The sequence below is a fragment of the Larus michahellis genome, chromosome 4 (genome assembly GCF_964199755.1).
Source record: "Larus michahellis chromosome 4, bLarMic1.1, whole genome shotgun sequence".
Lineage (NCBI taxonomy): Eukaryota > Metazoa > Chordata > Aves > Charadriiformes > Laridae > Larus > Larus michahellis.
The window spans coordinates 30,152,528-30,166,474 of NC_133899.1; the positions used below are offsets into that span (position 1 = coordinate 30,152,528).

General features: G+C 45.1%; 1 protein-coding gene across 4 annotated transcripts in view; it reads left to right on the forward strand.

Annotated features, from left to right (window-relative positions):
- RHOJ (ras homolog family member J) overlaps positions 1 to 13,947 on the forward strand; it is a 64,668-nt gene that overhangs the window by 33,189 nt on the left and 17,532 nt on the right. The gene's annotated exons all lie outside the window — the stretch shown is intronic.

Below are 13,947 nucleotides of genomic sequence, written 5' to 3' on the forward strand. Positions count from 1 at the left end.
GAGGATGAAAGCTTTAAAATTATAAAATCTTCGTAAGAGCAAACTTTCTGTAAATAAATTAGAAAGTAAATGGATCCACTGGAAAAAAAACTCATCCATTTCACTTCAAAACTTTCAAATCAAAGGGGTGGTCACACCTATCTGTGCCAGCCTTACGGAATCACAGAATCACAGAATTTTTCAGAGTTGGAAGGGACCTCTGGAGATCATCTAGTCCAACTCCTCTGCTAAAGCAGGATTGCCCAGAGCACATTACTCAGGGCTGCATCCAGGCAGCTCTTGAAAGTCTCCAGAGAAGGGGACTCCACAACCTCCCTGGGCAGCCTGTTCCAGTGCTCTCTCACCCTCACCATAAAGAAGTTTTTCCTCATATTTGATTGGGACTTCCTATGTTCCAGCTTGTGCCCGTTACCCCTCGTCCTGTTACTGGGAACCACTGAAAAGAGTCTGGCTCCATCCTCCTTAAACCCACCCTTTAGATACTTGTAAACATTAATCAGGTCCCCCCTCAGCCTCTTCTTCTCCAGGCTAAAGAGTCCCAGCTCTTTCAGCCTTTCCTCGTAAGGGAGATGCTCCAATCCCTCAATCATCTTTGTTGCCTTACGCTGGACTCTCTCTAGTAGCTCCCTGTCTCTCTTGAACTGGGGAGCCCAGAGCTGGACGCAGTATTCCAGTTGTGGCCTCACCAGTGCAGAGTAGAGGGGGAGAATGACCTCCCTTGACCTGCTGGACACACACTTCCCTATGCAGATTCTGTTGGCCTTCTTGGTGACAAGGGCACATTGCTGGCTCATGGACAATTTACTGTCTACCAAGATCCCCAGATCCTTTTCTTCAGAGCTGCTTTCCAGCAGGTCCACCCCTAACCTATACTGGTGCCTGACATTCTTCCTCCCCAGGTGCAGGACCCTACACCTGTCCTTGTTGGACCTCATTAGGTTCTTCTCTGCCCAGCTCTCCAGCCTGTCCAGGTCACGCTGGATGGCAGCACAGCCCTCTGGGGTGTCGCCACCCCACCCACTTTGGCATCATCAGCGAACTTGCTGAGCATACACTCTGTCCCCTCGTCCAGGTCGTTGATGAATACGTTAAACAATACTGGTCCAAGTATTGACCCCTGAGGGACACCACTGGTTACAGGCCTCCAACTCGACCCTGCTCCATTAATCACAACCCTCTGAGTCCTTAGTTTTAATGCATCTGAAATAACAGATTTTGGACTCAAATGCCATTTTCACCATCATAAAAAGCACTCCATAGTGCTTTCACCATCATAAAAAGCAACTGATAGGCTCATCCTGGTGCTTGCGTTTTGCCCCACTCCCCATCCATGCTGCATTGCCCATTGCCCAGAAAGCCACCAGCTGCCACGATGCCCACGGTGCCTCCCTGTGTCCTGGGTCTGGGTGGCTGGATTCCCCTCAGGGGTTACTCCTCCCAGTGCAGCAGTCACCGCTCGCAGCACGCATTACCCTTACGGCAGGGAAACAGCTTGACTTAAAACTGGTTCAGGTCTTGTCAACAAAGGGAACAGTTCAGATCAGGGTCAGTTATTTTACATCATTTCACTTCATTTCTTCCAGTGGAAACACCTGAACTCTTCTGTTGAAAGTGCCAGCTTCCCATGGAAACTTCTGATTCTGTAGAAATCGCATTTTCTAGCTGAAAATTCCTGTCCGGCTCGACAGGAATTATTGGATTTATTTTTTCTGTCCAAAGGAAAAAAATCTGGCCTCAGCTCAACCAGGCACTTCAGCACCTCTTGTGTACATCCAGGGCTGGGCTGCAGCCAACATGCAGCCTCTTGCTCTCCTGCAAGACCCAGTTGGGGCTGAAAAGGCCACCAAATCATCCCTGGTGGTAGGAAGCACCCTTCTTAAATGAGGGGGGCTGGATCACGCTCTGCTGCATGAGAGCAGTCACACTTGAAGGAAGTAGAAGGGTATCCTACCCTCAGGTTTCCACTCACCTTCTCTCCCTTTCACGTGTGCGCGACGCAGACACACAGAGGGTTAAGGCCAGGCATTTCATCCATCGGCATCTGTTGCTTTTTCAACATTACAATCACTCCATTGTCTGCAGCCGCTGCCACACTGGAGAGGAAAGTGCAAGGCTTCTCAGCAGGACGTAGAGAAAGCATTAACAGTGTTTAAAACTATCCTGGTAGCCAAGGGAAGAAAAAAAAAAAATCCTAACTTCAGATTTTCTTATCAGAAAGTTTAAATATTTCCAAGACTTTTTTTTACGGTGTTTAATGTTTCTGCTTCCTAAGTCATATAGGTTTAGAGCTGCTGCACAAATGTTTGGCTAATCTCTGCAAGCTGCAGAGTTAGCAGCTGAAGTTAAGTGCTGGTGCTAAGTACAATGGGCCTGATTCCGTTTCTGGGAAATGCAAAGCAGAGTTTCTGTTGTGGTCCTCCTTGGGTTCGGGAACAGGTACTTTCTGTTAAAGCCCTTTCAAGCAATGCCTCACAGGGAAGCACTCAAGGGAAAAGTCAGCATTAATGTCAAACTTAAACAAGATGCAGACAAAACATCAGAGAGGCTGGTGTTAGAAGGGGCCTCAAAACGTTGTTTAATCTTTCCCCTGCCCAAACCCGGATTGACGGTATGTAAAACGTCAGCTATGGAAGCGACGGAGTTTGGGCAAATCTAATGCTCCTGAACTCTCGCGCTTACCTTAGCACGTCAGGCAATGCATTACGCCGGAGACAGCTAGATGCAGTTCCATGTGCCAAATGTGCCCCTGGCCCAGCGGTTCACAGCTCAGAGGGTCAAATGCTATTTTAAGCTATGCCACCGTAACTCTGAAATGACGCCCGAGGCATCGCTCTGCTGTCTGAGCCGGAGAGCGGGTCCGACTGCAGGTGTCTTGGTCAAATGCACATGGCAGCACCTGGGACACACACCCACCCAACGCGCACCCACGCACACCCCCCAACCACACATACCCCACAGGTCTGTGCCCAAATGCAGCACCCAAAACACCTCAGCCCGTCACTAGCCACATCTTTGCACTAGGTGCAGCACAAGCTCAGATTTGGTCAGCTTTCCAGGCACCTGATTGTAAGGAATAGGAGACTCAGGCTCTTTGCACAGACAGCAGCCAAGTCAGTGGCTGCCTCCTGGTTTATATTCCTGCCCATCAATCGTATTTCCCCTAATATCAGGTTCTCGTGGAAGACACACTCCTGTACGCTTCTGTGTATATCATAGACAAATTTTTCTTCCTTTTTGGCTTTGGCATCTGTACTTTTTGTGGAAGATGCTGGTAAACAGAGAAGCCATTTTCCCCCTGCCTCACACCCAGCAGCAGTAGGATGTGCCGTAGTGCACTGCAAGCTGTCGCAGCTGACGCTGCCGGGGTAATATCTCTCACCTGCCCTGATCCAGCATCCAGGACAGGTCCATCTTAGTTCCACACTCCTCATTCCTTCGCTGCCCTAACACAATTACCAACGCTGATTAATGTGGTGCAATACTGAAAACGAGCATGGCTGGCACAGACTATCTGCCCTTGGCCACTCTTAGCCAGGAACTCTTCAGGAACCCAAGAAATGAAATCTCCCCAGTTTATCAGCCGTGAAGTTGTCAAAAAATTCAGTCCACTAACTGTTGGAGATTAAAATGCTTTTGCTGAAATCTCTTTCATGCCAACCTGGGACCTCTGTCAAGTTCGGAGCATAGGGTCTTCTGCCAGTATAAGTCATTGTTATATAGCTACTCCATCATCTGAAGATCCAGCCCACAGTGAGGACAACCCATCCACTGCAGAGCAGAGATTTAGTGCCCCTCCATCAGCATTATTTGTTCCCACTGCCATCTAACCCAGGCAAAAGCAGATCACCACAGTTTTGGGGAAGACACTGGTACAGTGAAGATCCAGCGCTGTTAGGCAACTTTGCCTCTCCAGACTGCTTTCCTCTTCCTTCCAGGCAAAAAAACCCTATCTCTGATCCTCGAGCAGTGCAAGAGTGGAGAACTGCTTTGATTCGCCCCAACCACACAGAAAGCCTTGTCCTCCCGTGCTCTGGGAAACACCCTGTGTATTGCCTGGATATATTTCAGTGAAATTTGTCTCATTTTGGCACTAATCTTCCATGTATTCTGATGCTACTTACTGAGTCTCGTGTTCCCTTGATAACCAGATGCTTGACATAACTTTGGAGATAGTCTTTTCCCCGGCACTCAGTTGCAGCTAGAGGAATGACTTGTTGCCTTACACAGACAGGAGAGAGGAGCTAGGCAAAGAGTCAGAGGCTCCCTTTATTCCCACTTTTTGTCCTTGGAGTAAAATTCACGCTCCTTGCTCTGCTTACCATGATCTCAGCATCACTGTGAGGAGACTCCAAATATATCCTTCGCGGAATTAGTTTTCAGTAAACAGTTGATTTAAAGAGTCTTGACTGACTTTAGCTGTGTTAAAATAAACTGAAAATGCTATAGCATCTGGTCTGTTGTAGACCAGGTCAGTATAGGTAATTCTAATAAGATCACTCCAATTATCCTTAATAATCTCAGAGCTCTACCACCTTTGCTATTGACTTGAGCCCAGCTCTAGATAAGGATATATTCCTAGATACTGTGCTGTGGTGATGGAAGCTTTAAAAATATTTAGAAGAGAAAAAAATATAGATATAGATAGTAATCTATATTCTGCCTTTCACTTTTTGGATAGGCTCACTTTGTGGTCATGGCCAAATTTTTGTTGTTTCATTCATCTCAATGCCACAAACAGTCACGTGGTCTCAGGAAGGGCACTTTCCCTCCATCGAGGTTAAGAAGATGTCTAGTATTCCTCATTGTTTAAGAACAATCATAGTATTTTTAATAACATATTCGCGATCTATCTATTTATACTGCTCAATGCTACATTTCTTCCTCTGTCTTGCATTTGCTTGGATTTAGTGCTATTACTTTCAGTAAAGAGTAAAAAGACCCTCAATTAGAGTATCATTGAAATGCGCACACAAGAGTCCATTTAGTACATTTACCTTGGCAGTTATTATTAGTTTCTAACTCAGGAGCAGAACTGCCTTCCACAGGGACAGCGGATGGTGCACAGTGAGCTGAAATACTTAGGAAGCACCTCCCAGTCTGCTGCAGAGCACAGCCCTTTATTTAAGACAGAATGAAATCTAACAAAACACTCTCTTAGCCACGATGTCGATTGTTCTTCAATTCCCCACGCGCTATAATCAAGTTAGCCTTTTCCATCTAGCGCAGCTTTGCACAGCGCTGAGGTCCCAAGAGCTCCCTCAGGACTGTATTACTGGATAAACTGGGCACAGCTTTTCTTGCGGAGACCCCAAGGTTCCTTGGAGTCTGCTATCAGCAATGCTGAATTTGTTCAAGGATTGATTAGCACAGCAATAACTCACTGGGATGCAGGGGAAATCCTCCAGTGCTGATTTTACAAACAATGAGGTCAATGATTCCAATAAATCAACTTCATTCATGCTGTCTATAAATAAGTAATGTCCCAGACTGGGAAGAAGCTGGCTCATGTTTTAGTGTTGTGCTTGTTCTGAAAGCTTTGGGAATTTCCATTCTCTTTCATCCATTTCTGGACCAGATCCATTCTGCTTGATCTTCCTAATCCACCTCCACTGCTTTTGTGTTCTCTGTCATGTAAGCTGGCGAACGCTGAAGTCTGACTTCTCAATGCATTTTGAAAGATTTACAGCATTTCATATCAGCTGCTTGAATAAAAATGATTGATGGACTGGTACATCTTGTCTGTTTGCTGTCTCTGCATAGCAAATACCCAGCTGTGAAGAGCCACAGCCTTTTTCCTCTCAAGATGCTAAAAAACCACATAGTGCAAGTCATGAATCTTCCTATAGGATGACACTGTCTAGATGAATCTATTCCTGTTGCAGAACGGGACAATAGAGCTGTCATTTTTTGTCAGCCTGCTTCCCCAGCGTGGCTTCAATGGGAGTTGGGATTGGGCGTTTTCCCACCAATTCCACTGGACCCCTCAGGCCCGTACAGACAAGGCAGAAGGGAGTAGGGTGCCCCTTGCCATGCGCAAAAAAATAGGAGTCCAAGGTGAAGAGCAATCCCTATAGGCAGTGGAGAAATGTCTGGAAAGGAAACATTGAAAAGTGTTTAGATATCGCTTCTTTGATGTTTCCAGAAGTACCTGAAATGTCCTGCTTTACAGGACGCAGGACCTCTCTGCACAGTCATTCCCAAACTTCCAACAGTCTGTAACATTGACTTCCATACCATGAGAGCGTTGCAGGAGCATGACTGTTTGCTTCCCCATCTGTGAGATGCCTTCAGTGGGCGTTTGAGTTCCAGTCTCCAGGTTTTCCATGCAACTGCAGAGCTAAAAAGAATATAATAAAAAGGCTTACAAACACAAAACCCAAGAATGACTTGACTTTGGCCTTAAAAAAAGCATAACGTACTGCAAGACTCATTAAATAACAAGAATAATCAACCAATGCGAGCTTTAGATCAGCCGTTGAGGGATGACAGGTAGAAATAGGAAAGTCGTGTTACCTCTGGCTAGATCGTTAATGAAACCATTGCTAGACCACACTGTCTAGCCCTGGCAACTGCTTGAAAAAGGATTTTGAAAAGAGCTACAAGAATGATATAAGAACAAGAAAATATGCCTTGTAGGAAGACACTAGATAAGCTATTTAGAGCAGAATAAATGATGCTGTGAATCCTATCTGGCTTTAAAATCACTGGATGTCTGTGGCCTAAAGACAAAGCAGCGAATTCCTCACCACCTCATTAGACCAAGAGCTACACTGAGTGAAATCAGCTGAATCCCAGCCCTGGAGGCCTCTCTGTGCTCCCACCACGGGGAGCAGACTGGAAATGTTTTTCAGATATTGTAAATATCAGATGGGCAAAAGTATTTGCTCAGCAGAACACAGATCTCATCCATTGATGAGGTGACAGAAAATGGTGAGGTTTACTCAGAGCCCTTCCTTTGAAAAATGCTGGCTCTCAGAGGCCGGAAAGATCTAGTGGTAGAGGACTACAGGAGCAATTAAAGAAAGGCATTTAGTACAATTTACATCTAAAGTGAGGTATTTAGGCCAATTACAGGGCAAAATAGCATGCTTTTGATTTTTCTTTCTGAAAGAATACAGTTAACTGCAGGATAAGTCTGAGGGAGCAAATCAATTTGGCTGTAATCAAATCTTGTTTGTCATGAAGGAGGAAATGGGGGAACGTGCCGTGAGCAATGTGTGACTCGGTTTCCTGGAGATGACCCTCACGTGTGGAAGTGAAGCCCGGCCCAGGCTTGAGTCACAGGGCACTTGCAGACCCCGAGTGAGCCAAGCGTCCTGTGACACCAGCGCTTATCTGCCCTAGGTGTGTTGGCCACACAGTGTTGTAGCGTCGCATTCAGTCAGAGCAACGGGAATATTTCCAAGGAGGAACGCTACCTGGATATCCTTCTAGCTAAAGCAGCAAACAGTTATTAGAGCTCAGCTGAGTTGATTGTCATTCCTGGCCTGAATGATGGGGACGTCATTAAGGTCTTTCTTACTCCTGTTTTGACCAGCTTCCTTTGGTGTGTGCCGGACTGTAGCATCACTAGGACTTTCATTTGCAGATCTCCTAAGTGTTTCCAGCTTCAGCTGCAGCTGTGTAGAATCGCCTGAAGATAGGTCCACAGCAGCTAAAATAAAGTTCCCCAGACACTGACCCAATCAAAAGCAAAGCAGCATGTGAGAGATTAATCCCTGGCAGCCCTACCCCTATTTTCTTCACCTGAATCAGCCAAAGAAAGATATTTCTGAACACAAATACAACCCAAATACGGCCAAAGTAGGATTCATAAATGCACCTGGAGCACTTAGAAGGTGCTACAAAAATTCACTCAGTGCATTCACTTTGCTTTCCTGTTGAATATTCAAAGCTGCTATCTCTTAAAGCCTGGGATTTGTATGTTCAGTTCAGTTACTTAGATGCCTGGCGGTTACAGGAACCAAAGGGAATTAGAGGCCTAAATGTTTTTGAGTCATGTTTGAGTTTCAGTCCCTAGTTGGAACATAACAGGGCTCCTTACATTTCAGCCACAGACATTCTTATTTAGGAGCTGTGCAGTACAAAAAAAGACCATTTATAAACAAAATTTTTAAAATCACCGTTCTTCAAACAAACTCCTACAAAAAAACTCCCATTGTGCCTGGGGTAAGCCCCAGAGAGCAGCAGACATCTGTGAAGAGGAGAGGGATTTCCAGTTCATTACAAAAGTTTTCAGAAAACTACATTCAGGAAGGAAGGAAAATGTTACTCAGCAAGCAAACATATTGTCAGTATCCCCGGGATATCAGCTGCTGGAGAACACGCCACATTCAGTATATTGATAACTTCATTTCACAGAAATCACTCTGAAAGGTGCCAAAGGAAAGAACTTGATGTCCCTGAAACACCCTGGCATTTGCTGCAGTCCACAGACAATGCATTTGCTCTTGAAGATGTGGTCTGGACTTGGGTCGTGCCTCGCAAAGATGATTATCAGGGAGGGAGTAAAACTTCCTGGGGAAATCATTGACTGGTCCTCCCTTCTGAGGAGTTCAACTTAAACCTCAAATCTATGCTGAGGAAAGCATACAAAAACAAAACAACAACAACAAAAAAAGATTAAAAAAACCCTCAATTGCAGGTGGACTTTATTCTTTCTATGAATTAATTGACAATAATTCTGTTAAAGAACACAGAGGAAACTGGGAATGAATGGTTCTGTCATTGCTGAAAATGTTCTGATTTTATAGGTTGTGTTGCGGTAGATTTAGGGCATATTCACAAGGAAGAAGGCGTATCAGCATCTTCATTTAATGCGAGAACTGAGGAGAAGGAGAATCAGTTCTCACCTCCCTGGGAGCTGCTCTAGTCCTCTGAGATGACACTGTCGTTCCAGTCCCTGCCATCGAGCATGGAGTGGTTCACCCATTATTTTGCCAAAAATGTCAATGTTCCTTCATGAATATGGATCCTTCCCCTTTTCAAATGTCCTGGGCATGATTAGGATGGCCCAAGTCAAAACAAAATAATTCACTCTACAACTGAAATTTTTGCTCAACTAGAAACTGGAAAAATACATACATTTCTGTATTTTGTATATAAATTACAAGTGTGTATATGTGTGTGCATATGTGTTTTAAAGACAAAAATATTGCTCAGTTTATTTCTCATTGCTATCCTCCCTCCTTAGTTTCTGATCTGTATTTAACACGTTGATCAGATCCAGTTACAGTTTCATGTAGAGCTTCACCTGACAAATACGTGCAGGAACAAAGGATTTGGTTTGAAGTAGCATTGTAAAACTGGGCACAAGCCGAAGCCAAGAGTTTAAAACTGCTCCCTCTTGAGTGAGACCCGTATGAACAAGCACCTTTGAAAGTGAAAGGAATTCTATAAGGCACACATGTAAAGAGCTTTCTATCTAGAAATGAAAAACTTGGTCAAGCGTCTACCCATCTCTTAAAGCAGTAAGAACCTGAAATTTCCATCTAAACTCTACTGCAGCTGACCAAAACCTGTTCTTTTGTCTCTCTTCTGATTTTACCCTCTTTCCCAGCTGGAAAAGAAACAGACTTGTGCATTTCTACTGCCAGCAGGTCAACCAGAATTGCAGTTGTTATACTGGTAGCCATTAGTTAAGTAGCATAGAATTGTCTAGGCTGGAAGGGACCTTTCAGATCATCGAGTCCAACCATCAACGTAACACTGACAAAACCATCACTAAACCATGTTGCTAAGCACCACATCTACCCATCTTTAAATACCTCCAGGGATGGCAATTCCACCACTTCCCTGGGCAGGCTGTTCCAATATTTGATAACCCTTTCAGTGTAGAAATTTTTCCTAATACCCAATCTAAACCTCCCCTGGCATAACTTGAGGCCATTTCCTCTTCTCCTATTGCTTCTTACATATATCTGGTACATATAGTGAACAGACAAATGCACAGATTTAATAGCCCATACTTGCTGACAAGGGCAGAAGATGGCCCTTGTGAAAGTTTGTGGCTTGATGCAGACCAATTGCCCCAAAGAAAGACGAGAAAGCCTTCCCATCCAGGCAGGTGCTATCATCTCTGCTTGTTGTTAGGCTCCTGGCATCTCTCTCCAAAGCAGCTGGACCTTAATTTATTGGCAGGAAGGCACTAGAATAAACAGATGACTTCTCCCATGTGGTATCACATTAGGCATTACCTAAGCTATTGTGTATATTCTGGTTAGCAGTTTCACAGTCATTTGATTCTGCAAGGGCTTCTTCACAAGCATGGAAAAATTCTCCATGATGTGCACATCCACTCTCCTGTACCACAGCTAAGGGCGTCTGAGCCATTGTATCCTAGTTTGGTGTCATACCAGAGACTTACGTGTTGCTTTGTGCTATTCATCAAGGATAAGAGATTCTTGGAAGGCAGCAGACAACTTACGTCCCCTTTATGTCAGTGTAGACCATGAATGTTGCTGTTGTGTGGCTGAAGGGCTCTTCCAAGGGAAAATTCAGTCACAAAGAGTCACCAGGGCTTTTCTGTGAGCAAATGAAATACAATGAGGGAAGAGTTTGTCAAAGACCGACCATTGACAGGTGGACCTGGGGCAACCTGAGCAGCAAGAATATCAATAAAAATTGTCATGTTGTCCCCAGGAACACAAACTAATCACTTCTTTAAAAACAGAGCTCCCAGCTCAGACCAATTCATGGTCCACACCCCATATCCAGCCCACACAATAACTCCATCTAGCACCTTGCCTTTCTGCTGTGGCCTTCGAGCAGGACAGCATGTTTCAGAGCTCTGTGTTGAAGCCCTTTAACAAAACCTCCAGGCACACAAAGCTGTGACAAAGCCCTGGAGGTGACCCAAAATAGTTACTCAAACTCTATCAAGAAATACCCAGCTAATTTATGATCTAACTAACTTTTTAAAAGCAGTGTTTTACACATCCTGCACTTGGTTAAAACCACCCAGTGAAAGGAGGAAAATGTCTGCCCTGCCACATCGTCTGATGCAACCCAGACTGGAGCCAAATGAGAACCAGGACTGTGCCACATTCAGCCACATTTCATTGCAATCCCCACTGCACTTGGTGTTAAAGGCCATGCCGTTGCAGTGCTTAATCAATATATCAGTATGGCCAGTAAATGGCAAGAAGAGTTTGTATTTATGTTGTTACTCCAAGACTGCTCATAAAGCCAAGTTCACAAGCCCGTAAGGAGCCTGATTACCCCAATGACTGAGAAGGAATTCTGTGTTGGGTTCCCATAGGCTCGACCACTGAGAGAACAGGAAAAGATAGTAACAGGATAAGTAAAAGTAAACTGAGATAAAGCCAAAAATAAGGCCTACAAATCTAACAGAGCAATCTCAGCTCATAAATGCGACCTACCAAGTGGACACGTGGAACAGCCTTTTGCCTGACAGAGGTAGACTGATAAACTCTTAGTATAAAAATACCGTGATGTTTTCACAGGCAAAAGCCATTTATCTTGACATCTGTTTTGCCTGCATGAAAATGTGGTGGAAATTTCAGCACCAATACATTAATCTCGACATTGCTGTTTCAAGAGCCAGTTATTATTTGAATTGTCAGTGTGAGCCATTTGGTCCCCGCTGCATTCAGAGACGGGAATCCAAAACCAGCAGTTTGCCTCTTGCTGAAGTTTAGCCAACGAGACAGTTTTGCTGGGGTGGTGACGTAAACTTAGAGAGGTGACGTGGACTGGAAGGATATCTTCTGATGATGAGATAGTTTAGAACAATTGATTAGGAGAAAGAGGGAAGAAAGGAAAAGGGAAAAAAGGGACTCAGGGTTTGTTTTTCCAAAAATCCTTGCATTTCTTAGTCTTTGTGTATGTGAAGAGTAATGGTAGGACACCACCAGCCTCTTTATTCCCCCTCAGAATTTCCAAAAGGTTACCAAGAGCCAAACTGGACTGTACAAACTATCAATAACTGTTCAGTGTGTGGCTCCACAGACCCGTTGCAAAATATCCACCGTGACTTCATGGACCACAGGGCACAGATAATAGTTTAGGAGCTGTCGCAGCATATCCTTCTGGCAAAACATAGTACACTGGAGACGGACTGGACCTCTATGCAAACAGCCTATCTCCAAACCCTATTAACTACTGGAACAAGGCAGCAATTTGTATCTGCACCAGGGCTTTTTGCCAGTGTAGCTCTGTCAGTCAGATGTCACCAAGAGATGGGCCAGCAAAGCTTCACAGCAGCCTGAGCCTGGACAGAGTAAATTTCAGAGTGACTTTTAAGTTTTTAAAACACTGAATACCCGAGCTGATCTTTTGCACGCAGGGCCTGGCTCGGTTTGCCTGCGCTCAGGGGCAGGCAACATGAGAGGCAAAGCTGGATAACTATGTCAGTACTGACATATGGCAAATGTCTCTTCATATTCATCATACACATTACATCACTTGCACCTCCACGCACCCCATGGCCACACAGTTGCCACATGACCCTCCTGCTTTGGAGGTGCTCTGCAGGCTCCAAACAAATTCAGCCAAGGACTGAGAGTGCAACTGGTGCTCACATGCGGTCCCAGACACCACCTTGGCCAGCTGAGCACTGCATGGCTAATGCTCTGCAGCCAGAAAATTGCCTTCAGCTGAAGGATACAGCGTCCCACAGTTGGTCCCCGAGCAGAGGAAAATCAGCAGAACAGGTCTGGCTCCTGCACTTCTTGGTGCAGGGGCAGGTTGGAGGCTGGCCAAGGTTGCCTGGAAAAGACCTCCCACCTCCTGGCTGCCTCTGGTAAGCTGTGCAGGACCACCTGCGGCCCTCACTGCCTCTGAGAAGGGAGCTAAGAAGAGCAAGCATATTGTCAGTAGGCTTATACAATTCATACCTCTAGGGGGGCATTTTCAGACTCCTTACACCACAAAAAGTTGAAAACCAAGGCTCTAAGGTGGTTTTGTTCAAATTAGTGTATTCAAGTCAGGTTGAAGGAAGGGGATGGGGCATCTGGACAGCCTCCTGTCTGCGTTGGTACCCATCTCCCCACCCTGATGGGTCTTCCCTTGGCTCTTCCACCCAAGGACATCCATGCTCAACAGCTAGCCCCATCTTGAGTTCCCCTGGGAGCTGCACTGTGTACAAGCTTCCTCCTGAACTGAGGAGCCGGAGGAGGGCTCTCAGCGCCTTTTCCATCTCCTCTTTACCTGGCACATCACAAGGCAGCCCCAGCAGCGGGTGAGTGCAGCCCGTCCTGCCCTCATCAGCAAGTCTGGTCCTCGCGGAGCCTTTGTGCTTTCAGGATGTCAGGTTTGTTCTGTTTATATGCTAGCTAAATTACCGTGTCACTTTGCAAGCAAGTAAAGCTGCTGAATAATCAGTCTGCCCAGCCACACTGACAGAGACTTCAAGTCTAAGAGGTTTCAAACAGGACATTGTTCCCCAGTGCAGGAGCTATTAAATTCTATAAACTGGCAGGTGCTTTTCTCCTACAAAAGTCTTATCACTTAAAAAAAAAAAAAATCAGTAAGAACCTGTGTGATGTTTTCAAGCCTCTTCTTTGTCAAAAGTTAATTAATCTTTCCCATCCCTCATTAATTGCAAGTTGTTATTGGCCTATGGGTACCAGTCCTAGCCTCCCCCCCAGCCATAGCTCTATGTTCATATCAGCCATTTAACCTCATGCTTAAAAAAAGTAGTAGTCCGTGGGCTGTGAGAATACCGTTATTTTGAGTAACTTTCCTGATAAATGTTTAAAGTCTTCCTGTTGACTAATGGGTGGAACTTCCATTCCCCCCCTTTCTTTCCAGTTGAGTAATAATTATTTAAGCAGATTAACTGGTTAAGTAAATGTCACTAACGCAGATCTTATCCTTTATACAAAATAACACTGATTACAGAGATCAGCCAATAACAGGGTTCATCCAAAGGCAATGAGAAAACATCTTCATCAATGTCAGTGGGCTCAGAATGAAGTCCAAAGT